At 48.5% G+C, this 27089-nt stretch overlaps 1 long non-coding RNA gene across 2 annotated transcripts; it reads right to left on the reverse strand.

Annotated features, from left to right (window-relative positions):
- Nucleotides 1-20336: 20336 nt before the first annotated feature.
- On the reverse strand, nucleotides 20337-25274 carry LOC139176854 (uncharacterized). Of its 2 annotated transcripts, none has more exons than XR_011561333.1 (3): nucleotides 24928-25274; nucleotides 23172-23610; nucleotides 20337-20480 (listed from the first exon to the last, which is right to left on the reverse strand). It is a non-coding gene; the product is annotated as an uncharacterized lncRNA (long non-coding RNA). The 2 variants fall into 2 exon arrangements; XR_011561332.1 differs by lacking the exon at nucleotides 24928-25274 and adding an exon at nucleotides 24461-24568.
- Between the last annotated feature and the right edge of the window lie 1815 nt (nucleotides 25275-27089).

Raw genomic sequence — 27089 nt, forward strand, 5'->3', positions numbered from 1 at the left:
TTCTTTTTTTTTTCCGGCTGCAGGGCATGTGAGATCTTAGTTCCCAGACCAGGGATTGAACCTCTGCCCTCTGCAGTGAAAGCGTGGAGTCTTAACCACTGGACCACCAGAGAAATGCCCCAAGCGTAGTCTTATATACTCCTAAGATGCTGTTTTCCAGCACCTGCTGTTGCAGGACTGCAGTGTTGTACATGTCCAGGACACAGTGTGGGCCCAGTATCTTTAGGACCATGCCTAGACACGGAGAAAGCAGTTATTAGAAGAGACATACCCCAGGCATCTGCCTACTCCACCTTGGAGCTGGCGGTCTAACGGAAAACCATGGGGGAAGCAGAAGGAAACATTTATCATGGTAGGAGACAGTGTCGCTGTGGAAGCCTAGTTTGCCTTCCTGCTCTGCCACTTAAGCGTGTGACTTTGGCCAAATGGCTTCACCTCTCTGTGCCTCAGTTTTCTCACCTGTGACAATGGCAGTCCCTCTGTCATGGGATGGCCGGAGGATTCAGTGCACAATGAAAGGGCCTGGCACTTAGGAAATGTCATGTTAGATATTTCTTTTTGTCCTGGGCTTACCTGAGACCTCATGTTTTATTCACTTTATGCCACATGCCCAACAAAAAATCCATACAAGGTAGGTAGATGCATAAATTGAGGCTCACAAATGTGCCCAGAATCATCCAGCTAACAAAATGCCATTCTTCTTTGTGCATCTTTTAGGCATTAACTGAGTGCCTACTGCAGGCCAGGCTTTGTCAGAAGTGCTCTAAGAGCCATCAAAGGATGCCTTTGTGCAGCTCCTGGGTTTATTAGGAGCCTTTCCCTCTGTTAAGCATCTGAGCTCAGTTAATCCCCTAGCATTCCTCAGAGTGGGAGGTCATTATCCCCATTTTACAGAAGAGAACACCAAGGCACCAAGAGGTTAACTAACAGATGGAAGATCTCAGAGTCCATAACTGGGACATCCAGGACCATGCCCTGGCAACCTGACTCCAAAAATGGAGGGACAAGAATCACCTTGCCTGAGAACACTCTGGTCCTGAATTCACAGGGGAAGGTCAGCTGTGGAGGCCCCTAATTAGGGTGCAAGACTTACAGCCACCCAAATGGAAAAGCCATCCCAACAGGCACTGGCAGATCAGAAGGAGAACTCAAGTTAAATGCCACTGAGGGGATCAGGGAAGGCTTCCTGGAGGAGGAGGAGGAGGGGATGAATGGGGACCCCAAGAGCCCCAAGAGTGGAGGCCTAAAATCAGGCAGGGGCTCTGGAGCACTTTGTTTAGCTGGAAAGGACTCGCGGGAAGAAAAAATCAAGACATTCTGGCCATTAAGCTGAGCTCACCACCAGGGCTCTGCAGGACATGGCCCGGGAATCTTGAAATGTTCCCCAGGGATCAGTCGCCCTTCTAGACATTTTAATCGAGTGCCTACTGTGTGTCAGACCCCTGCTGTGTGCTCCTTGGCCTTAAATTGCTCACAGTCAAGCAGGGATAACACAGAGTGACGTGTGCTTGATGGAAAACATAGAGAACAGCAGGGTCTCCTGAGAGGGCCAGGAACCCTCTTAACTTGGGGAGCTCAGAAGGTTTCCAAGGGGAGCCATCATCTCAGTCAGCACCCAGAGAATGAGATGGGGGTCTCAGGAAGAGGAAGGGATGGTTCCAGGCAGAGGCACCAGTATGCAAGAGCTGGGAGGGGGGCCATGGATGGAGCTTGAGGGTGTCAGGTGGGGAGCAGGAGTAGGGTCTCAGCAGTGGTTGGGATTTGCAAATCAGCTGAACAAACAGGCCTGTGCCCATGAGAGGGAAGTTCCAGCTCTTCATGAATAAGTCAGCACAGAAATGCTCAAATGGGTTACTTTGGGGGTTGGGGGTGGTCAGTCCACATCAAACTTACGATATCCACACACCATCTCTATCAATCTTTTTCCATAATCCTTATTAGAGAGGTCCTATTATCATCCCCATTTTATAGATGAGGAAACTGAGGCTTGGAGAGTAAAGTCACTTAGCAAGCATCTGAATTCAGAGCCCAAACTTTCAGCTGCTGCAAAAAGCAGAGGCCCTCCTTGCCCAGAGGATGGCTGGGGCAGAGCCTTCTCTATCCAGCCATTGTGGAAGCTCCTCCCACCTTCCCAGTGGCCTCACCCTGTCCTTTCCTAGTCACAGCCATCAGTGAGGCTCCCTGCCTCCTTCTGCCAGCCGGCTCATATTCATCCTTCAGGACCCAACTCAGATGTGCCCACCCCTGGGAAGCTCTCTTGGCCAAACTGCTCCCCTCAGAGTCATTTCTCCCTGTGAAGGGCACTGTGTGCTTGGAGCCATTTCCTGGGTTTCTTGATTAATAGCTTGATGTCTCTCCATAGCAGAGTCATCACTTTGCCGACAAAGGTCCATATAGTCAAAGCTATGGTTTTTCCAGTAGTCATGTACAGATGTGAGTTGGTCCATAAAGAAGGTGGAGCACCAAAGAATTGATGCTTTCAAATTGTGGTGCTGGAGAAAACTCTTGAGAATCCCTTGGACTGCAAGGAGATCAAACCAGTCAATCCTAAAGGAAATCAACCCTGAATAATCACTGGAAGGACTGATACTGAAGCTGAAGTTCCAATACTTTGGCCATGTGATGCAAAGGGCTGGATCACCGGAAAAGACCCTGATGCTGGCAAAGATTGAAGGCGGGAGGAGAAGGGGACGACAGAGGATGAGATGGTTAGTTAGCATCACTGACCCAATGGGCATGAATCTGAGCAAACTTGGGGAGATAGTGGAGGACAGGAGAGGCTGGCATGCTACAGTCCATGGGGTCGCGAAGAGTAGGACACGACTTAGTGACTGAACAACAACAATTATTTACCATTTATTAAACACTAGTACATCCCAAGAACTGTAACACAGCATATGTAGTAACAGTCATAGAAGTTTTAGACTAGTAATTATAACACTAACAGCCCCGTTACTACCTGGGGAGGCCTCCAGCTCCAAGGAGACAGGAGGGGTCCATGGAGGTGCAGGGAACTCAGGAGACAGCAGGGGGGGCTGGCTGACCAGAGAAGCCCTCCAGGACACGCGCCCATCAGGACGATGTCAGGGTGGGGAAAGGCCAGGGGGGCAGCAAGGAAGGTGGGAGATCCTGTGGGGGTCAGAAGATAGGGGCCCAGAGGCACTGTCAAATGGCATGACCCAAATCAGAGGTTTAATTGACTGGGGAGGGATTGAGGAGAGCACTAGACTGTATGTGTCTGGGTGTGTGTGTGTGTGTGTGTGTGTGTGTGTGGAGAGAGAATGGAGATAGGGTATGTGTGTATGTGAACAGAGGATGCAGATGTGAAGAGTGTGTGTGTGTGTGTGTAAGAGGGCAGGACAGACTGGATTACCCTTGAGTATAAGCGAAGGATCCAAGAAGACCCCAAGTCTCCTCCTGCCTGCCCAATTCCAAGAAACATACATGCATAAACCCAATAGCCTGCAATGCTGCTTAAAAGCAAGTGCTATATATATATATGTGTACATTTTTTTTTCCTTTAAAATCAAGAGCTGTCAGGAGTGTCAGGGAAGCGCCCCGCGCCAGGCCCCGACGCGGTAATTAACAAAGGAGCCTCGGTTTCCCCGTGCCTGTATTTACTGATCTATGCATGCGCACACAAGGTGAGATAGGATGAATGGCTAATTTCCCAGCGGCTTTTGCTCCTGCTTGCTGCAAAGTTGTGAACAAAATGACTGGCCATGCATTGAACTGGCTTACACAGCTCTCCATATGGAAATTAAGATAATCCCGGGCCCAGCTTTGTGTCTCGGCGACGGCAGGGGACCAAGGAGGGAAGGGGAGGGGCTGGGGAGGCTCCGAAGAGACGGGGTGAGGCTCCCGGGCCTTTCAGAAGAACAGTTTACTGCGCGGGCTGGGAATTTAGCTAGATTTTGTTGGTCAAACACTCGGGAGAATGTATTCTTTCACCTCCCCCCCACCCCCGCCCCACCCCCACCCCCCGCTCCCTGCCACCGTCTTTCTTCGGCTCAGACCTCACCAGGGATGGAACGCTGGGTCCAGGGTAGGAAGGTTTTAGGCAACCGCACAAAAGAGGAGGGATTATGGGTAAGGTCAGAGGGCGCCGGGGATTAGAGATATGATGTATTAAGAGGGCAAGGCTGCCAGGAATACTTTCCGTTTCTATGAAGCCTGTGTTAATTGATGGGAAAAATCTCTCCCTCCATGAATCCCCTCCCACAACCTCCTCTCCACCCTCCAAATTCAGCTTCTCTTTCTTGTGTCCTTGCCTAACTCTCTCTTGTTCCCTTCTATCTTTCCCCCTTCTCCCCCGGCGCCACCACCCCAATCTCTTCCTAGCCACAGCTTTTCTGGTGTGTTAGGGTTATAGGTGGGCTTCCGGGGTGGCACAGTGGTAAAGAATCCACTTTCCAATGTCGGAGCTGGGAGAGATGCAGGTTCCATCCCTGGGTCCGGAGGATCCCCTGGAGGAGGAAATGGCGACCCACTCCAATATTCTTACCTGGACAGTTCCATGGACAGAGGAGCCTAGTGTCTCCAGTCCATGGGATCACAAAGAGTTGGATACAACGGAGCACGCACACAGGGTTACAGGTAAAGGTAGAATGTTCTAGGCGAGGTGGTCCTATATAAGGGGTGAAGTTTGGGCACCATGTCCCCTGCAGCATACACACACAGATATTCAGACATACACACACACACTATACATGTGTGATTAGGAGAGTTTCTTCATCTTGCTGGACCTCAATTTTCTTTCCTAGTTTTTGGCTTCGCTGTGCAGCATGTGGGATCTTAGTTCCCTGACCAAGAATCAAACCCGTGTCTTTGCAATGGAAGCACAGAGTCTTAACCACTTGACCACCAGGGAATTCCTTGAACCTCAATTTTCTACTGTATAAAATGGGAATTAAAATAGCAATGGTTATTTCTTTCTTCTTCTTTTTTTCTAATTACTTGCTTTGGACCAAGCATTGTGTTGGGTTCTAGACGTTGGACATAGTGGGGAGCAAGCCCCATCCCTTCTTGGAGCTCACAGACTAGTGGAGGAATCAAGCCACAGGCAGGGAAATCAATAAAGAAAACAGAGTGTGAGTTTGAGATAAGGGACATCAACAGGGTCCGGGTGACCGAGGCTAACAAGAAGTAAAGATCGCAGAGGGAAGTCTGCAGTAATTGAGGAATCAGGGAGGGCCTCCCTGAGGAGGTGTACCGAAAGGTTGAGAAGGAACCAGGCTTGTGAAGAGCAGGGAATGAGCTAGGTTCTCCAAAACCCAGCAAATGCTAAGACCCCAAGGAGGGAAGGAGCTGCTGTGTATGAGTAGTAAGGAGACCGGTATGAAGGGGCAGAGGTTCAAAGAGAGGCTACAGGAAGTCAGGGTGGAGATCTGGTGGGAACTGGGAGAGATTTATTAACCCGGAAGTCAGAAGTATGTACGTCCGCGTGCACGCAGTCGTGTCTGACTCTTTGCAACCCCATGGGCTGTAGTCTGCCAGTCTCCTCTGTCCACGGGACTGTCCTGGCAAGAAGACTGAAATGGGTAGCCGCTGGAGGGTCTCATGCAGAGAACCAACGTAAACCAGATGGGAGGGCTTGCGTTTTTACAAGATCACTTGGTTGTAGCGAGTGAGAACACTTCATGAAAAGGCCATAGAGGAGGCCAGAAGAAACCGTGAGTTTGGCGTGGCATCCCGAATACAGACTCTGGAGCCAGATAACCTGGGTTTGAAGACCCGCCTTCTCTATTTGTCACTTGGAAGACAGTCAACGGACAAGTGACAAGACTGTCAGAGAGAATGCTGTGAATCCAATTCAGAGTTGTCCAAAGATGAGAGGTGTTGCCTTGGTAGGGAGTGACCTCCCTGTCACTAGGGGCATGCAAGCAGAAAGTTGATGATGAACATCTGATAGGCATGAAGTGTTATGGTGAGAACATTTAAGTCGTATGCTCATAGCAACTTTACAGTATGCAATACAGAATTATTAACTCTAGTCATAATGCTATTGAAGCTTCTTTTTTTAATATGGACCATTTTTAAAATCTTTATTGAATTTGTTGCAATATTGCTTCTGTTTTATGTGTTGGTTGTTTTGGTCACAAGGCACGTAGGATCTTAGCTCCCCGACCAGGAATCAAACCTGCACCCTCCACATTGGAAGGTGAAGGCCTAACCACTGGACCACCAGGGAAGTCTCTACTTTTAAAAATTTAATTTAAAATGAAACCATGCCACGATTATACATGGAAAATCAGTTTCTCTTGCCATAAATTGATGGTAACCATACAAATAAGTACAAGTAACAACAAAAACAAAATTATGCTATTAATTTAAGCCAATATTTTTACCTGTTGAAGGCTCCAGGATCTTTCTGCTCTCCCTTCATTAAAAACAGAGGTGAACAGTTTTTAGAAAATTGCTAAAGACCCATTGGCACCAATGGAGACTGTCTCCTTGCTGGAATCCCAAAACTGGAGGAAGACAAGAGAAAAAAGGCAATGATTTCTCACCATGTGATTCAAGATTATTTAAAGTTCTGTGAGCTACTTACCCTGGAGGAGGAAATGGCAACCCATTCCAGTATTCTTGCCTGGAAAATCCCACGGACGGAGGAGCCTGATGGGCTACAGTTCTTGGGGTCGCAAAGAGCTGGACACAACTGAGCAACTAACACTTTCTGTTTTTAGGAAGCACGCTGTCCTAAATAAAGCTGCATAAGCTAATAAGACAGCCAATAGCCTCGTGTGGCTATTTACATTTCAATTAATTTAAATTTAATACCGTGAAAAATTCAGCTGTTAAGCCTCACTAGCCATATTCCGAGTGCTCCATCGCCACACATGACTAATGGCTACCACATTGGGCAGTGTGGAACATTTCCATCATTGCAAAAAGTTCTGTAGAACAACACTCTTCTAAGGCATTTCCTTTTGATTCAGGGTTTGGGGGAGCTTACTGACATAAGCGTGTTTCAAAACTCCCTTCTCTAAGTGCTGATGAAAGGGGTCAGGTCAGGTGTCTCTGGAGACTGCGGGGAAACAGATGGGGCCGAGGCTGCAGTGAGGCAGATGGGGTGTCAGCTCTGCCCCTTCTGGAGCTCACCAGAAGCCCCTCCCGCCTTTGCATCCTTAGAGAGAAGACCCCCTTGCTGCTGTCTCCCCGAGAATGGGGCCCTCTCTACATCTCTTCAAGGCCTCTTTCTCCTCCCCACCATGCAGCATCCAGAATGCCAACCCAAATGCCTATTAATGTCTATCTCAGAGACAGGCCAAGACAGAGCTGGGGTCGGCAGGGTCGGGGGGAGGGAAGAGAAAGATGGCTTAGAAACTAAGATTTTGCCCAAAGTGGTCACTGAGTCTAACTTGACCATCCAAATCAGAGGTTTTCCAGCTGTCCAGTTTCACATAATCAGCCATACTACTCAATTTTCAAAATTCTTTTTTTGCCCCTCCTTTGGAGAGACGCATGGCCAATATTTGGAGCATATTGTTGTTGTTCAGTCACTAAGTCGTGTCTGATTCTTTGCGATCTCATGGATGGTAACCCATCGGGCTCCTCTGTCCATGAGATTCCCCAGGCAACATTCCTGGAGTGGCTTGCTATTTCCTTCTCCAGGAAATCTTTCCTCATTGGAAACATAACTAGCCACCTATTACCTCGATTCAAACCCTAACTCTGCCATTTGTTAGCTGGACAACCTCGAGCAAGTTGCTTAACCTCTCTGAGCCTCAGGTGTTCTGCCTGTAAAATGGGGATTCATCGTAATATAGTGCTCACAGGATTAGGTGAAACAACATGTGTAAAGTCCCTGGGGCGTGGTTAATGGTAAAAGAAAATATCAGTGCTTATTTTGAGCATTGAAAAGATTAAGAAAGATATTTGTGGATATCCTGCAGAGAATATAAACAAGTACAAAAACAATGAGGATGGTGATGGGAATGTTGCTACTAATAACTGAGAATTTTAATATTCTGGAGGAAGTTACTCTTGGGTACCCCATTTCCCAGACCCCCAAAATCTCTGATCCCCAACATTCTAAGAACCATACAGTAGACATCATTAATATCCATCCATGTCCAAGTCTCTAGTTCCAGGTTCAGAAAAGGTTACAAGTTCTCTTTCCCTTGAAAGTAGGTGTGATCATGTGACTGGGTTTGGCCAATTACATATGAGCAAAAGCTCATTACATTGCTCATTAAAAAAAAAACAACTACGTTGCTTCCTGCCAAAGCATTGACTTGCGGGTGCTTAGACTCCACCGTCCTCTTCCTCTAGTGCATGGATCATGGAAATGTATGCTGAGATGTCAATGGCATAAAATGGTGACTGTGCCTCTAGCTGCATCCAGGAGCGACTCCAGTGAGCAGAGATGTACCAGCTGACCTACACTGGGCAAGTGGAAATGAACTTGCATTGTTTGATTTTTTATTTTCTTTAGTTTTTAAAAAATTTATTTATTTTATTTTATTTTTGGTTGTGCTGACTCTTCGTGGCTGCATGCGGGCTTTCTCTAGTTGTGGAGACTGAGGGTTGCTCTCTAGTTGCTGTGTGAGGTCTCCTCATTGTGGTAGCTCCTCTTGTTTCGGAGCATGGGCTCAAGGCACAAGGGCTTCCGTGTTTGCAGCACGCAGCTCAGTAGTTGTGGCTTGATGGCTCTAGAGCTCAGGCTCAGTACTTGTGGTGCATGGGCGTAGTTGCTCTGTGGCTCGTGGGATTTTCCCAGACCAGGGATCAAACCCATGTCCTCTGCATTGGCAGGAGGACTCTCAGCCACTCTACCACCAGGGAAGTCCGAACCTTTATTCTTTTAAACCATGAGATCATCAGACTATGTTATAACAGTAAGACCTAGCCCATCCTGACTCATACAATGCAGTTAGCCATTTCCCAAAGGCGGCATATTACAAGCAGAATTTAGGTTTGCTCTTACATTGAGTGGGACTTCCCAGTGGCTCAGCAGATGAAGAACCCATCAGCAAAGCAGGAGACCCAGGACATTTGGGTTCAATCCCTGGGTCAGGAAGATCCCCTGCAGAAGGGAATGGCAACCCACTCCAGGATTCTTGCCTGGGAAATCCCGTGGACAGAGAAGCCCCAAGGGCTACAGCCCATGGCGTCGATAAGAGTTGGACACGACTGAGCGACTGAGCACATACACTGCATTGAGTTGCACCTCATACCATTGCTGAAGGAATGATCAGCTCTGGACTCACCAAGGCCGTGGAACTTCCCATGACCCCAGAACCTCAGCCTCTACCCAGCCAGTGATCCCACACATTGTTCAGATGTGGGATCCAGTTGGGACACAAAGACTCGGATCTCACCAGCAAAGAGTTACAGACAGAATTCCAGCCCTTCACCAAACTTCCTCCTCCCTGCCTGCACGAAATGCCTGCCAAACATTATGTGATCTGGCTCAAGTCCAGAGACATATTAGTCATGACACTTTTAAAAACCCGCATCAACAAACAAGACACCACAGAGAATTCACTCCCCTCTTTCCAAACAAGAAGAGCCATATTGCTCTTCCAAAGAGCCACATTGCTAATTACACAAACACTCTCCTAGTAACCAACAGCAGTGAGCTCTTTGCAATACTGTCTGCATGCTTTGGTTTGAAGAAAACTAAGAAAATAATTACAAGATTCTAAATTATCTGCTAAATGAAATTGTTCTTCAGTAGACTGTTGATTTTTTTTTTTTTTTTCTTGGCAGCTTCAAGGGTTGTTTGGGGGCTAAAACTCATTCCATACTAATTGTGTAATTTGTATGACATTTGTCATTCTCTTATTTGAAACAATAAAGCAACAATAATCTCAAAACTAATAAGAAAATCCCTTGGTCTTCAGATTTCCTGGGATGCTGTTGAGCCTGTAAGGAAATTCCATATTGGTTTCTGGCACCCTAGAATAGAGCATTTGAGAGGCTGGGGTGGGAACCTGGCCTTTGAATTATAATGGAGCACTAGGAAGCCTCCAGAAAAGTAAGCCTTGACTCTTGCCCTTGACCTGATTGCTGAAAGGATTATCAACTCTGGACCTCCTCAAGGCCAGCCTTGCCCTCGACTCATCTGATCTCAGTGTGTTGTTTTAGAAATAATTTTTGTTGGCTTTCCTGTTAAAACAAACATATAATGAGATTCATAAAAAAAATCATTCCCCATCCCTTCACGCAGTTCTTACCATTGTTACCAGTTCAGTAAAAATCTGTTTAAATTTTTGAATGAATAGTAAAACATTCAAGTATGTTAAGGAGCACAGATATTACGGTTGTAATACAGTCCCCCCGGGTCATTGTTGACTGAGCCACACGCCATTGTGATACCTGCAACTTACCACCTTTCCCTTTTCTGAAAAAAATATTTGTTTATTTATTTTTGCCTTTTCACACTGTTCATGGGGTTCTCAAGACAAGCATACTGAAGCGGTTTGCCATTCCCTTCTCCAGTGGACCATGTTTTGTCAGAACTCTCCACCATGACCCATCTGTCTCGGGTGGCCTTGCTCTGCATGCCTCATAGCCTCATGGAGTTACACAAGGCTGTGATCCATGTGATCAAATTGTGGAGTTGGAGAACACTCTTGAGAGTCCCTTGGACTGCAAGGAGATCAAATCAATCAATCCTAAAGGAAATCAGCCCTGAATATTCACTGGAAGGACTGATGCTGAAACTCCAGTACTTTGGCCACCAGACACAAAGAGCCAATTCATTGGAAAAGACCCTGATGCTGGAAAAGATTGAGGGCAAGAGGAGAAGGGGATGACAGAGGATGAGATGGTTGGGTGGCATCACTGACTCCATAAACAAACTCTGGGAGATAGAGAAGGACAGGGAAGCCTGGGGTGCTGCAGTCCATGGGGTCACAAAGAGTCAGACATGACTTAGTGACTGGACAACAAGGATACCAGCCTCCTGGGTTTCATACCCTGTAGAGGATGGGCGGGGCCTTGACTTGCTTCTAACCAATAGAATACAGCAAAGGTGGTAGATGTCACTTCCTTGATGATGTAACGTAAGACTGTCACTTCCGTCTTGCTGGTCAGCTCTTTCTCTTGCTGATTTTGATGAAGCCAGCTGCCGCCTCTACCAGGCAGAAGTCCACCCCTGCTCCAGCGATGAGAGCGATGCACTGGGCACAGCTTTGTGTGGCAGCAAAATTTCTGGGAGCATGTTTCAGCTTCCTCAGAGGAGGAACGGTCTTTAAGGAGTACAGCATTTTTTTTAATTTTATTTCTTTATTCATTTGGCTGCATCAGGTCTTAGATGTGGCAGGCACAGGGGCTTAGTTGCCCCGTGGCATCCGGAATCTTAGTTCCCTAGCCAGGAATCAAACCCTCATCCCCTGCATTGAAAGACAGATTCTTAACCACTGGACCACCAGGGAGGTCCCAGGAGTGTAGCATTTTAATTGCTAATTAAATAGGCTCATTGGTAATAATATAGAAATTTGCTGAGTGCTTCATACATGCTAGGCATTGCCCAAAGCACTTTACCTCTCTTCAGTCTTTAAAAACATGTTGTGAGATGGGAATTGTCCTTCTGTCCATTTTACAGATGTGTAAATGGAGGTCCCAAGGGATTCTGTAACCCGCTTGAGGTCACCCAGAGACTGAACCTGGATCTGAACTTTATGCCACCTGCCTCCAGAGCCCTCATCCCAAGGCACTGACCCTTGTTACCTCTGCAATTGCTATTTCCCAGTGAACGCTTTCTCTGCATTTAGAAATTCAAGGCCTTCATTTAGAATTTCATACGAAGGAAATTGATTTCTTATTGATTGGGGGATATTTAGTTTTCAGACCTGCACCTCATTCAAGCCCCCCTTTGCTCCCTCTACACCTCCAAATCAGAGAGGGGTGTTTGTTTATCTACAGCATTTGCATTGGTATTCACCCAACAGTTGCTTTGATAAAATTACCTCCGTCTGAAGGTTTCCTGCTCTGACTCTCACATGTTCCCTTTTGATTCCATTCTTGTTCCCTATAATTTAGTTTCAAGACTGTGAGCACATCCAGCTTTTTCTTTATATACCTCGGACCAGCCACTGGCCCACAGCAATTTCATCCTCAATATTACTCCTTCTACAAACATTTCTGAGATACAGCTTTTGCAGACCCAAAGCCTTGGGCGAGTGGCAGGATGCTCAGAATTTGTGACCCCTGGGCCTGAAATCCCCCGAAATCCCAAATCCACACATAGCTTAGTGCCTAGGATTGAAGAGTTTTGATCCTTTGTCCCACTCAGTGAAAGAGACTTTGACTGGCAGAGCCAGAGGTAGGTAAGTCGAAGGAAGTTCTTAAATCAGACTCTTCACGCCAGAGCGTGTGAATACATAATCTCCCGCATATGCCAGGATACACAATATATCATCATCCATAATCGTAATATGGCATCATATATCACCTGCTCATAATAAATAGCATATCATCTGCTCATAATATTTTATCATATAATATCATGACATCTGCTCACAACATCATATATTATGTGATCGACACTCAGCATTTCCTCCTAGAAGGAGCGTCCTCAGATATATTTGTTTAAAAAAAAAAGTGCTGCTGACTTTTGTTAGAAGGTGGGGTGTTTTCTAAAGTCCTGGAGGCTGACTTGAGTAGAGTTATAAAAATCCTAACACAACATTTCAGTGGTAAAGAATCCACCTACCAGTGCAGGAGATGTAGGAGATGTGAGTTCAATCCTTGGGTCAGGAAGATCCCCTGAAGAAGGGAATGGCAACCCACTCCAGTATCCTTGCCTGAGAAATCCCATGGACAGAGGACCCTGGTGGGCTACAGTCTATGGGGTTGCAAAGAATCAGACATGACTGAGCAACTGAGCATGCAATAACAGCAGTGTAGCTCCTCATCCATGATGCATGGTTTAGGCGGGACAAAGAGAAAAGGCATTTGCCTTCATGGGCTCAAATCCTGGGGAAATAAAACTGGTTACACAGTGTGTATATATCAGATTTCTCAGTGGACAATTTAACACATGGTCCGCAGATTCTTTGACATCTCTCCACTGAGTGGGGGTCATCTATGTCCTGCCTTTTCAATCTGCATGGGCATATGACTGTTTCAACCAATCAAATAGGGCAGAAGCAATGTGTGGCTTCCCACACTGGGTCATAAAAGACCAACCAGCTGACCATGACATAAGCTGTCTGACTCCCCTGAGGCCACCATGCTGTGAGGAACCCCAGGGTTACATGAAGAGGCCATCTGCAGTGCTCCAGTCAACATACCTTTCCTCTGAGTCACCCCAGCTCAGTCTCCAAGCATGAGAGTTGAAGATGTTTCCAGGTGAGGCTAGCCCCTAGCTGCTGTATTATATTCTGCCTTCAAGGGTCGCCGGCCATGGTCCCAGACATCGTGGAGCAGAGACAAACCATCCCCACTCTGCCCTGTCTGAATTCCCACCAGACAAAATCTGGGGTTATTTTCTTTTGATTGATTAATTGGCTGCATCAGGTCTTGGTTGCAGCCTATGGGATCCTTCACGGCAGTGCATGGACTCTCAGGTTGTGACTCGTAGGCTCAGTGGTTGCAGCAAGTGGGCTCTCTAGTTGTGGCTTGCAGACTCCAGAGCTCGTGAGCTTCGGCAGTTGCCATAAGTAGGCTTAGTTGCAGCGAGGTACATGAGATCTCATTTCCCTGACTGGGGATTGAACCCATGTCCCCTGCATTGCAAGGTGGGTACGTAACCATTGGATCACCTGGGATTGTTTTAAACCACCATGTTTAGGGTCTTTTAGTTAGGCAACTATACTAACTGGCATAATATGCATGGAGGCTGAACAGAGCTATCAATGATGATAGTTATAGTAACAATGATAATAATAATAATCACCAAAATTTGATGAGTACTTAAACGACTCTCTGGAATTGGTATCATTGTTATCATGCTCATTTTACAGGTAAGACAACTAAGGCACATGGATTTAGTCAGGAAATAGGTATTAAGGGTGTGCATAAGGCAGATGCTATCCTAGGGACTGGGGGTACAGCAGTCAAACAAAACAGAGATCCGTGGGAGAAGCTGACGATAAAAAATAAACCCCCCAAAATTAGTGATGCCCAAAGTAAGTCAGGATGCAGAAACTGGAGCCCGAGAAGTCTAACTGAAGTCATACTTGTCTGCTTGCCAACAGTCAAGGACACTATCCCTGTATGGTCTCCTGGACCCGGATGATTTAGAAATATTTACCTGCAAGTATTTTTGCTACACTCAGAGATAGACTAAAAGGTGACTCAAGATGTTAACCAAGCTTGACGGCAATAGCACATCCTTTGACCTCACAATGAAACGTGAGTCAGAAGCCTGACTAGCCCAGGAGCTGGTGAGAAACGCAGTCTCGGGCCCTGCCCCAGACCTGCAGAATCAGACTGCAAGTTGATAAGATCCTCAGGTGATCCAAGAGCACGTGACAGTTTAAGAAGTGCTTTTGGACACAGGATGTTCATATTCAGCTGCTGTTAAGTAGAAGAGATGCTTTTTTTTTTATGTTTTTTTTATTTTTAAACTTTACATAATTGTATTAGTTTTGCCAAATATCAAAATGAATCCGCCACAGGTATACATGTGTTCCCCATCCTGAACCCTTCTCCCTCCTCCCTCCCCATACCATCCCTCTAGAAGAGATGCTTTTGAACTGTGGTGTTGGAGAAGACTCTTGAGAGTCCCTTAGACTGCAAGGAGATCCAACCAGTCAATCCTAAAGGAAATCAATCCTGAATATGCATTGGAAGGACTGATGCTGACAATGAAGCTCCAATACTTGGGCCACCTGATGCGAAGAGCCAATTCATTGGAAAAGACCCTGATGCTGGGAAAGATTGAAGGCAAAAGGAGAAGGGGGTGGCAGAGAATGAGATGGTTGGATAGCATCACTGACTCAATGGACATGAACTTAAGCAAACTCTGGGAGATAGTGGAGAAGACAGGAGCCTGACATGCTGCAGGACATGGGGTCACAAAGAGTCAGACACGACTTAGCGCCTGAACAACAACAAAGTAGAAGGAAGAGGGTCTTCTGGGCCTGCATTCATGCCCGGCTCAAAACGGCAAACCAGCAAGGAGGATGTGTGACTCCACGCTCACGTGCCGGGGTGCCCAAGTGCAAGTGCTTGCACATTCTCACACATACCTCCACGAAAGATTCTCCAACCTCAGAATCAGTTCCCAGCAAGCACCACGCATTTCCACTCAGTGTGACAGTTGCCCAGCCAGGGGCATTCAGGCTGTGAAAATTTCTATCAGGCCAAGTATTTTTTTTAAACACATTTATCTTTATTTTATTTTTGTAAATTCCCCAAGGGATCACCAAAGAGTTGAAATTACCTAAGTAAATACAGATTTTTATTCTTGTATTTAGCATCTGATCTCTGGTTTCTTAATCCTATCTTTTAAAAACTATATGTATGGGACTCCCCTGGTGGTCCTGTGGTTAAGACTCCACACTTTCAAGGCGGAAGGTGTGGATTTGATCCCTGGTTGGGGAAATAGAATCCTACATGCCACGTGGTGCAGCAAGAAATTTAAAAAATTAAAATAATGTCAAAAAATAATTCTAATGTTAAAAAATAAATAAAAACTATATATACTAATGCACAGGTACTTCCTTGTCATGAAATGAGAGATCTAGAGAAACACTTTTTAAAATTTAAATTAAAAAATAAAAACAAAACCTCAATTCCAGGATTTCTCAACCTCAGCACCATTGAAACATGGACTGGATAATTCTCTGTGATGGGATCTAGGCATTGGAGGATGTTTAGCAGCATCCCTGGCCTCTACCCAAGAGATACTAGTAGCATCTTCATCCCCAACCAAAAATGTCTACAGATCTTGCCAGACATCTCCTAGGGGTCTAAATCACCAAGGTCGAAAACCGCTGTATTATCCTACGAATCAGAGACTGCCAACACCTGGGTGCAAATCCAACCCCAGTTCCATCTTCCCGAGATGTTTTGAATGGTCAACATCCTGGGTAGATGGGACAGCTGTCAGTTAACGCCTTCTCCTCACCCGGTCTGTTGGTGCCCCAGTGTGAACTCCTGGGTGACTCTGTGTGTGTGTGTGTGTGTGTGTGTGTGTGCACGTGTGTGTGTAGTACGTGTGCGTTATTCCAGTAATTCTTTTATCTACTTCTCACACCCTGAGCTTTATGAACATTCATCAAAATAATTGACGCGGATGAAATTAGCACTTCCTGCTATGTCGGGCAGATAAACTTTGCTGAATATTGATTTCACACAAAGAAAATGACATGTGCTTAGGCCTAACCCTTTATCTGGCCAGGCCAGGGAAATACGGCAGGAGGGGGACGGGCCGGCCGCCGCCGGTGGAGAAGCGGCCATAAGAATTACTTTTATCTCTTCTTCCACAAGAAGACAAGGGAAGATAAGGAGCCAGAAAGAGAGAAAGCACAGCCCTGGGCATTGGGGAAATCCGCAGAAGGCGTGGGACAGGGCAGTACTCGGGGGACCGGGGGGAACCAGAGCTGATGAATTCAGAAGAGGAGGAGGAACAGGGTGGGAAAGGCTGAGGGGGGCAGGCCCTGGGGGAGAGGGGGCTGAGAGGAGTTGGCTGGCCTTGGGTTCAAATCCCAGTCCAGTCGCTAAAGATGAGGGTGACCAATCATTCCAGTTTGCCCCGACTGAGGGGTTTCGTGGGATGCTGGAATTTCAGTGCTAAATTGAACAGTCTTAGGCAAGTCGGGACAGGTGGGCATCCCTCATTTTAGCTGCATGGCACCAAACCAAGTGGTCCTCAGCGTTCTTTTTTTTCTTTTAAGATTTGTTCATTTATTGGCTGCTGTGGGTCTTTATTGCTGCATGAGGGCTTTCTCTACTTGAGGCAAGTGGGGGCTCCTCTTCGTTGCAGTGTGAGGGCTTCTCACCGCGGTGGCTTGTTGCGGAACACAAGCTGTAGACACATGGGCTTCCGTAGTTATAGCTACTGAATGTAGCTACTGTAAGCTATGGGCTCAGTAGTTGTGGCTCGCAGACTCTAGAGCACAGGCTTAGTTTCTCCATGGCATGTGGGATCCTCCCGGACCAGGGATTGAACCCATGTCCCTTACATTGGCAGGTAGATTCTTATCCACTGTAAAACCAGAGAAGCCAGGCCCTCAGTTTTCTTATTTGTAGGAATAACCTACCTCTCTGGTCTGGGACAGGGACAGAAGTGAAAGCCCCTTGGAGTGGAGACATGTGGAGCCCCCAATCCTAAGAGGCAAATTCTAGATCAAGGTCACCTCCTCCCAGAAGCACTCCCTGATCACCCCAGCTCACAGATAACTCATGCTCCATGAAGGCCCCCAGCTCCAACTGCCTGGCTTTTTCTTCCAAAACCAAGTAAAGCAGAAAGAAGAGGCAGTTTCAGAAATGCTGGTTTCCTTCCTTTACTTTTGCTTGCAAATCATGTACTTATCCTTGCTACTGGCTGGGGCCAGGCAAGTCTCTGAGATGGGAAACATTTTCCTTGAGATAGCCAAGTTCACTTTGCTGAAGGCCTACTATGTGCCAGGAACTATGTCAGGAGGAACAGGAGGTGTGATGGCTGACAGCCAATGGCCACGCCTTCCTCTTCACAGGAGAATCCCTAAATATCCTCAGGGTCTTGGGCTTACACTTAGCAAAATGTTTGGCCACACCCCACCCTGAAAAGGAAGCAGGCTGGCTTTGAGGTCAGACTCTAGATGGGGTCCCTGCCACTCCGGAGTCACTACCCAGGGTTCTCATGACATGTGGGGAGCATGACTGACTCTCTTGCCCTGACTGGTTCATTCGTGGGAGCACAATGAGTGGCAAGTGACCAGCAGAAAGTAGAAAGGCATTGGGGAAGTAGGTAGGAGAGTGTAATGGTTAGGGTGATTCGAGAACTGTCTAGGCCTGGGTTGATTCCCAACAACACCTTTTACTGTGTGACCAGAGGAAAAAAGCTGTCCTTGTTTTATTTTCCTCTTCATTGAAAAGTGGACCTAGGGACTTCCCTGGAGGTCCAGTAGTTCAGAGTCTATGCTTCCACTGCAGCAGTTGGTTCAATGGGTTCAATCCTTAGTCCAGGAACTAAGATCCCACACGCTGCATGGTGCAGCCAAAAAAAAAAAACAGAAAGAAATAAAAATGGGCTTATAATAGGAGCCACCTTGTAAAATTAAGTAAGGAACAAATGAGCTAAAAATGTTTGTAAGGCGCTTAAGACAGCACCTGGCATGGGGCAAGTGTTTACCATCTTTATCAAAATGAGAGTTGCTGTGTTGTATGACATGGAACACAACAGGAAGGGCATCCCCTGGGAGTGTGCAATGTGGATTCTCACAATCATCTCACAGTCATAATAGGGACAATTCTGGATCAAGGTCACCAACTCCTAGAAGCCCTCCCTGACCACCTCAGCTCACGTCTGCATGCCATGATGGTTCACAGCCACGCCTACCTGGCTCACTCCGGAAGCATCAGGGAGTATTCATGCAAGGTCAGGCTGTCTTGGTCATCTCCACACCCACTCAAAGCCTCTGGGCAGAGCAGACTGACTACACTGAGGAGGGCATGTTTGCCGGCAGGCAGCCCACCCCCCAGACCCCACAAGATGCTTCTCTCTTCTCCAGTAAAGCTTGATCAGGATGTAATAATAACATCTGTCATTCACGGAGTCTTGCCTGCTGCCATAATGCCTTACATTCTCATTTAAACCTAGAAACAACACTATGACGTGGGCAGTAGTAGCCACATTTTTCAGGTGAGGGAATTGAGTCTCAGAGAGCAGAAGGCACCTGGCGGAGGTCACACAGCCAGAGCTGAGACTTGCACCTGGTGGGTCTTAATCACCACCCTCTTCTGCCTCCCCTTGGAGGTCACTGTAAGAGGCAGCTGTAATGACCTTGGGAGTCCAACAGGCCAGAGTTCAAGTCCTCCTCCTGCCACTTCCAGAGTGACCTTGCAAGAATCCCATAACCTCTCCGAACATCCATTGGAGAAGGAAATGGCAACCCACTCCAGTGTTCTTGCCTGGAGAATCCCAGGGACGGCGGAGCCTGTTGGGCTGCCGTCTATGGGGTCACACAGAATCGGACACGACTGAAGCGACTTAGCAGGAGTCATCTCCCTGCCTCCCTATTCGGGAGGATTTATGATCGGGGGAAAGTACCCAGCACAGTGCCCAGAGCACAGTGGCTTGCAAGGAGGTGCTTCGGGCACCATTTCTACAGAGGCAAGAGTGTGCCACGGCCAGAGCCCCATCCAGCACCCCCTCTACGAAGGGCAAGAGCAGATCATTCCTAACGCCCCTCTGACCTGACTAGGTCTTGGCCTTGACTATTTGGGAGCAAACTGTCCCTACTTCCGCTCCAGTCAGGCCCCACCAGGCTCAGAGACCAGTCAGGTCTGAGATGGTCAAGTTCAGCCACTGCCACACCGTCTCCATGGGCACTGGGCGGCAGCCCCACCCCCTGGCCATTCCCCACTCGGTGCCCAAGTCTCACGTCCCAGCGGGGGGCCGTGGGGCTGCGGCTAATTGCAAATCATTTCTCAGGGCTCCCCGCTGTTCAGCTAAATTCACTGGAACTAATGTGTCCCGAAACAAATTTCACAGAAGAGCCGGGGCAATTACATGATGCTTAGTTCCCCTCCCCACCTCCCCCAGCAGAGGCTCCGGACTCGGGGCAGAGAAGGCTGGGTGGAGTGGGACAGGGAACATGGATGCCAGATGCCTTCTAGGAGCCAAACCCCTACTCCATCCAGCCTTCCCAAATCTTATCACCGTGATCACACTGTCCAGCATCATCCCTCCTTGGGCCCTCTTCCCTCCCAACATCTCCATTATCTTCATTTCCAAGCTGAGGACACACTGAGATATAATGAAAAGAGTAAGCACGGAACCAGACAGACTTGAGTTCAAATCCCAGCTTCAGCACTCATGAGCTGTGTGTCCTTAAAAAAACCACTTAGCGTCTCTGAGCCTCTGTTTCCTAGTCCCTGGGATGAGGATACCAAACTCGGCTGGCATTGGCTATGGTGACGACTAGAGAGAATCACATAAGATAGTTTATGTGGGCCCAGAACATACTGGACCCTCAATAAATATTGGTCCCTTCCAGCATCTACTTTATATGATCCTTTCAAGGTGATCAGGCAAACGTCTTCTGAGAGTCTCAGAATCAATTCAAAGCAAGAGAACCAGAAAGCAAAGACCCAGTCTCACCTCCCCGAACAAGGAACTAAATATGCAATCTCTTTGCTACCGTTTTCTCCTCTCATCTCAGCCTTATCTTTTCAGAACCTCCCCCTCCCTCCTCAGACCCTCAGCATTTCCCATGAGCCTCTCTGAGAGCTTTATTTCATCCAGCATCTCCAGTTTATTGGTTGACGGAAATCACTTTAGAACTCTGTGGCCAAGCTGACTTGTGGAGACCGTTCAGGCCAGTCGCTGGTGACCATTTTTCTATCACGGGACTCACGGCAGGCAGGCCCAGGTCCTGCAAAGGAAAACAATAATTTGTCATCAAGATTGCCAGCAACAGGGGCTTCCCTGGCGACTCAGTGGTAAAGAGCAGCCTGCCAATGCAGGAGACACGGGTTCGATCCCTGATCGGGGAAGATCTCACATGTGGCAGAGCAACTAAACCCATGTGCCACAACTATTGAGTCTGTGCTCTGCAACAAGAGAAGCTACTACAAGAAGAAGCCCAGGAAACTAGAGAAAAGCCTGCACAGAAGGAAGACCCAGCACAGCCAAAAATAAAACTAAATAAGAAATTATTTTTAAAAGACTGCCAACAACAGGACCTCAGTAAATGTTTCCTGAGCTGCAACCGAGTGGGCTTGGCTGAGAGTCACCTGTCACCCTGGGGTGGTTGGGAACCCACTCTTTTGATCCCTGCTCCAAGACAGCATGCCAGTCTGCAAGGAAGCACCCGGGAAGACTGTCCTGTGTGACTGAATTCCTGCCATATTTTGTTTTTCAAAAGTTAGGAAACCACTCACTCACTTATAAATAACTAAAAATGCATCTAGTAGTGTGCTGAACCATCAGGGTTCAATGACTGATTTGACAAATGCTCATTGAGCCCTGCTATGCACCAGCTCCTCTCTAAGTTACTGAGATGCCTACTGAACAAGACAGATCCGCTTCCTGCCCTTGGCTGACAATCTGATGGGAGGAACAGACATGAAACAAGCAAAGACCCAAGATAGTATCAGATAGGGCCAGGAACAAATAAGATAAGAGAGGACAGAGTGAATATTAGAGGTCTACGAGATTGAGTGGTCATGAGATGGTGACATTTCAACTGGGAACTTAAGGACAAGAAACAGCCAGGGTGGTCGGGGGTAAAGTGTCCCAGAAAGGACCAGCAAGTACAAAGGTCCTGAGGTGGAAATGAGTTGGAGCAGATGGACTTAGGTGGGCAAGGCAGGGAGTGAGAGGAGGTGAGATGAGTTGGCCAGGTCATGGAGAGCCTCAGAGGCCAAAATAAGGTTTCTGAAGACAAGGGGAGGCTTTTGAAGGCTGTAAGCAGAAGAAACTGATTCAGGTTTTTGGAAGGTCTCTGTGGCTGTGATATGGAGAAGGGAGAGGACAGGGGAGAGGGGAGAAGAAGCAGAGAGGCCAGAGGGGAAACAGTTGTCCAGCGAAGCAACAGAAGCACGTGGCCGAGGGTGAAGGTGAGACAGCTGCAGACATGTGATCGGGCCTACCAGTCATCCAAGTGGACAAACTAGATTCAGAAGGGAAGCCATCTGCCCCCAACTGCCCAGTCAGATGTGCAAACCCAGAGCTCCTATCTCAGGCCAGACCCTGTTTCACTTCCCCACCATCAACTGCTCCAGAGGGGAGCCAGGCTGAGTGAGCTCCAGCTAACATTTCCACACTTCCAATCTTCTTTACCACTTCAAAAAACCCTGTAGTGGATTGTTTGGTGATGAGAATAATCCACCTGTAATTTATCTGCTTCTGAAGTTTGGTATCACTTTTAAGCTCTGTGAACATATCTGTGTTCCCTGTCCAGAAATAAAAAACTATTTAAGAAAAACTTAACTTGGGGGACTTCTCTAGCAATCCATTGGTTAGGACTGGGTACTTTCACTGCAGAGGTTGAGGGTTCAATCCCTGGTTGGAGAACTAAGATTGTACAAGCTGTGCATGGCCAAAACAAATGAAAACAAAAACCCTAACTCGGTTGAAAGGAGAGCCATTCTTTCATGTCAGAGAGCACCTTTGGGGGCAGAGGCTCTGTAAGTTGTCTCTGGGCACCCCTAGCAAACAGCAAACAAAGAGCAAGTAATAAAAGCAATCCCTTTTAAGGGCAGTGATGATACTACCCTTACGATATACTCAGTGATTGCCAAGCAGTTCCATTAACTTTTCATTTAATCCTCATAACATGAGAGAAGGTGGGCTTTACTGTTGTCCCCATTTTACAGATGGGGACACTGAGGTTCAGAGAGATGAAGCCACTTGCCCAAGGTCACACAGCCTCACACAGGACTCAAGCCAGGTGACAATTAAATCCATGTTCTGAAATTTGAGGACTATTTTGAGGAAGGAAAGGGATATTTACTGTTAAAACTCACTTCCTTTGTCATCCAGTGCCTCTTTAACTAAGCCTTAGATGATTCTCCTCCTCGAAGGGGTAGGAGGTGAGCAGGCGGAGGGCAGAGGTTCAGCCATGGCTGGCTGAGAACTGGCCTCTGTCACCACAGGGTCTCTGGCACTCAAAATCTCTTTTCTGCCCTGAGCTGGTTGTCCCCAACCTCTCCTCCAGTTTCCTTATTCCCTCTTTTCCAAAGTCCCCACTAGAGAGTAGGGGCAGAGGGACACAGAGAATATATACACATATGAGTAAGTTGTCTCTTGTGACCCCACCTGCCCTTGGCTAAATGAATGCAGTGTCAGCCCAGATAATTCCAAAGCCATAAAGATGATATAAAAAAAAAAGTGGGGGAGTCAGTGCTGGGGAGGGATGGTGGTGGAGGAGATTACAAAAAAGGAGGATGAGCTGTGTGGCTTTGCTCCTTATCTAACCCACAGCAGGCCTGGCTGGGGGCTGTCTCTCTCTAGGGGAGGAATCAGTGCCATCACCCCAGCCAGGGTGCCCCCTCCTCAGTCCCGCCCCTCCCCCACCCACCCCCACAGTGCAGCAGGAGGCCCCAGAGAAAGAAGGACTCACCCCAGCAGAAGCACAGGATCAGTCTGGGAGGCATTAACAGCTGAGTAGGAGATGGTGAGTTGGGGTCTCCAAGAGCTATCTCCAAGGCTGGGGCCTGGGAACCTAGGGGCCTGCCTGCCTGCCTGGGAGACCCAAGACACAGACCCCTGCTGAGAAGGGACAATGTCCCAGGATGCTAGAGGTCACTCTTGGACAACTTGGTTATTTTTCTGAATATTTGACTCCGGAAAATAGGGCAGGGCAGGGCATATAATCACTGGACTGACATCTCTGAGCCTTAGCTTCCCCATCTGTACAATGGGCTCCATGAAGCCCCCACTCAGGCCCTTCTTTCCTGAGATGTCAGCACAACTGTTTGTGGGAGGAGGAGGGGCAGGGGGCCGGGCAGCAATCCAAATGCAGGGGCTGAGAGTCTCCACCAAGGGCACCCTTCTTTGTCCTGGAGAGAGACGGACAGACAGACACATTCACAGAAACAGAATTAAAGCAGCAAAGACAGAGTAAGATGGTCAGAAACAGAGAGAAAGAGAGAATCGGACAGGCAGAGAGATGGAGACAGTGAGACATACAGAGATGGACCCAGAGATGGGGACAGAGACAGAGTCAAATAACCAGAGAGGTAAAGCGAAATAAAAAGAGAGAACGGAGAGGCAAAGAAATGGTAACACAAAAAAGATAGAGACAGGGAGACAGTCACGGGCAGACGGAGAAAGAATGGAGAGAGAAAGAGAGAAGGGAGAAAGGAAGGGAAGGAGGGAGGCGGGGAGGAACAGCGAGAGAGAAAGCTAATGTAGACCCAAAGACCAGGGGTGTGGATAGCAGAGCAGATTTGCACCCTCCACCCCAATTCGGCCAGCCACCTCCTTCCTCTCCAAGCACCCTCCATCCTGCCTGCCCCACCCGCTCTCCCCACTTTTGCCCTCCCACCCTTGGGCTCCAAGTGCCCCTTCTTTCTTGCCTATGCCCCGCCCCTGCTCCAGCCGCCCCCCACCCCCACCCCAATCCCCAGCAAAATGGGGTCTCTAGATCCGGCAGTGATGGTGTCAGGCTCTGACCCGCACCCCCACTCCCATATCCAGCACCTCCATCCAGCGTGCACCCCACCTCCCATGCTTTACCACCCCCCCCCCATCCTGCCTGTGCCCCTGCGGCTTGTTCCAGCCCCTCCCCTCCCCCCTCCGCCCCCCCATTCCCGTCCAGGCCGCACTCTGCACCCCCCCACCCCCCACCATTGGGCGGTTTCCCTCCCTCCGGGTCCTCGCCCCAGCCTGCCTGCGCCCCCTCCCTACCTCGCATCCCGGTGGCTCCCTCCCCCCACCCCCATCCTTCCGAACACGGCAGGGTTTTCTGGCGCCTTTGTGGCCGGCCCCGAAGTGCGCGGCGACAATGGCGAGGGTGACGGGGGTTAATTCGCGCGCGGAGGTAGGACGCGCGGGCGCCGGCCCGAACAATGCCCGCGGCGCGCCTTTGAGGCGGCCCATTGTGCGCTGTGTGAAACGGGAAATCTGTTCCCTGCGCCCAGATGCGGGCCGGCCCGCGGTGGGGGCGGCGGTCAGGGAGTGAGCCCCGGCCGGGGGGCGGCTGGGGCTGCCGTTTCGCGTTTGGGTGGGTTTTAACCCCTGTCTGGTCCTCTCCGCATCCTTGAACTCTGAGCTGGGGAGGGCCAAGGGCAGCGGGAGGTCAAGGGTCTCCCCCCGCCCTGCCCCTGGTGGGCTGTGTGACCTGGGGCAAGCCCCTGTCCCTCTCTGAGCCCCACCTCCCCACCTGCGGACTCAGAGGAGGGATTTCGACACCTGACTCGGTCTGCGAGGCTGAAACTTGGGCCTGGAAGGGGTCCACAGCTGAGGCGCAGAGTGAGCAGGCCTGACTCTCACACAGGCTTCCCAGCAAAATGAGGTCTCTAGATCCGGCGGTGATGATGTCAGGCTCTGACCGCCCGCCTACCCCTTTCGCCCAGTTCCAAACATCCAGCTCCACCAGCACCCGCTGTGTGACATTGGGGAAGCCTCCGACCCTCTCTGTGCCTCTCTTCTCCTCTGTGATGGAAAGCATTCTTCTACCTTCCTTAGGGAGCCCTTGTGAAGACTGAAGCAGGTGACGAATGTCGGGCTCCTAGTGGGGTCTGCTTTGTAGATACATAAAGTGAAATAATAATTGCATTTACTGAGTCCTCACTCTGTGCCAGGAGCTGCTCTACTGTTAGGAGAGAGAGAGAGAGAGAGAGAGAGAGAGAGATTTTTTTTTTTTTTACTGCCTTTTCAGTTCAGTTCAGTTCAGTTGCTCAGTCATGTCCAACTCTTTGCGACCCCATGAATCGCAGCACGCCAGGCCTCCCTGTCCATCACTAACTCCCAGAGTTCACCCAGACTCAGGTCCATCGAGTCAGTGATGCCATCTAGCCATCTCATCCTCTGTCGTCCCCTTCTCCTCCTGCCCCCAATCCCTCCCAGCATCAGAGTCTTTTCCAATGAGTCAACTCTTTGCATGAGGTGGCCAAAGTACTGTAGTTTCAGCTTTAGCATCATTCCTTCCAAAGAAATCCCAGGGCTGATCTCCTTCACAATGGACTGGTTGGATCTCCTTGCAGTCCAAGGGACTCTCAAGAGTCTTCTCCAACACCACAGTTCAAAAGCATCAATTCTTCGGTGCTCAGCCTTCTGCACAGTCCAACTCTCACATCCATACATGTCCACAGGAAAAACCATAGCCTGGACTAGACGGACCTTTGTTGGCAAAGTAATGTCTCTGCTTTTGAATATGCTATCTAGGCTGGTCATAACTTTCCTTCCAAGGAGTAAGCGTCTTTTAATTTCATGGCTGCAGTCACCATCTGCAGTGATTTTGGAGCCCAAAAAAATAAAGTCTGCCACTGTTTCCACTGTTTCCCCATCTATTTCCCATGAAGTGATGGGTCTGGATGGCATGATCTTCGTTTTCTGAATGTTGAGTTTACTGCCTTTTACACATACACATAATACATACATAACATATGCACATTTACATATATGTAAAACATTTACTGAACTCCATTATTCACTAATGTGGCCACTTAATCTAATGCCTCTGCTCATCGATACAGTGGGGACAATGGTTCCTACCACACAAGGTAGCGTGGACTCTCCAAGTCCTCTTTCAGAAGCCTCTGTGCTGGAGTGGGACAGACATGGACCCCTTTCCTCTCTTTCCATCCCCCCCATCCTCCTGGTGGGGTGGTCTCCATCAAGGACCCCACAGCATAGTCCATCTCCTTGGAGAAAGGACCTTCCTGGTGGACACGACCCAGCCCAGGTGCCTCCTATCTGAGCACCTGGTGAACAAACCCCTAATGACTGAGAAGTGGGGCTGAGTCCCATTCGGTGTGCAGGTGCTGGTGGGAGCAGGGAGGGAATAGGGACTGATGGAAAGAGCCCTGCGGGGGTGCGGGGGTGTCTCATGGGTTGCCCTGTGAAGCATCTCTTTGCTGGTGTCCTCACATCGGTCCATGGTGTGAAGGATTTGGATGATTCTTCCAGAATCACGGAGAGAAGGAAACAATTTCAGGGATGCTAATCTAAAGATGCTTTACCTCTTCTGGGGGCTTCTCCGATGGCTCAAGCATGTAAAGAATCTGCCTGTAAAGCAGGAGACACGAGATACATGGGTTCGATCCCTGGGATGGGAAGATGCCCTGGGTAAGGAATTGGAAACCCACTCCAGAATTCTTCCCTGAAAAATCCCATGGACAGAGGAGCCTGGTGGGCTACAGTCCAATAGGTCCCAAAGAGTCAGACGCAACTGAGCGACTAAGCACACAGCACTCCTTCTAAGGTCATCCACAGCTTAAGAGCATCTATGGATGCTCCAGAACCTCTTCCCCAAAAACCTGCCTGTCTGTCTACCCACAGAACATTCTCCTTGCAACTCCAGGGCCCCCACATT

This window comes from Bos indicus, chromosome 17 (assembly GCF_029378745.1).
Source record: "Bos indicus isolate NIAB-ARS_2022 breed Sahiwal x Tharparkar chromosome 17, NIAB-ARS_B.indTharparkar_mat_pri_1.0, whole genome shotgun sequence".
Classification (NCBI taxonomy): Eukaryota; Metazoa; Chordata; class Mammalia; order Artiodactyla; family Bovidae; genus Bos; species Bos indicus.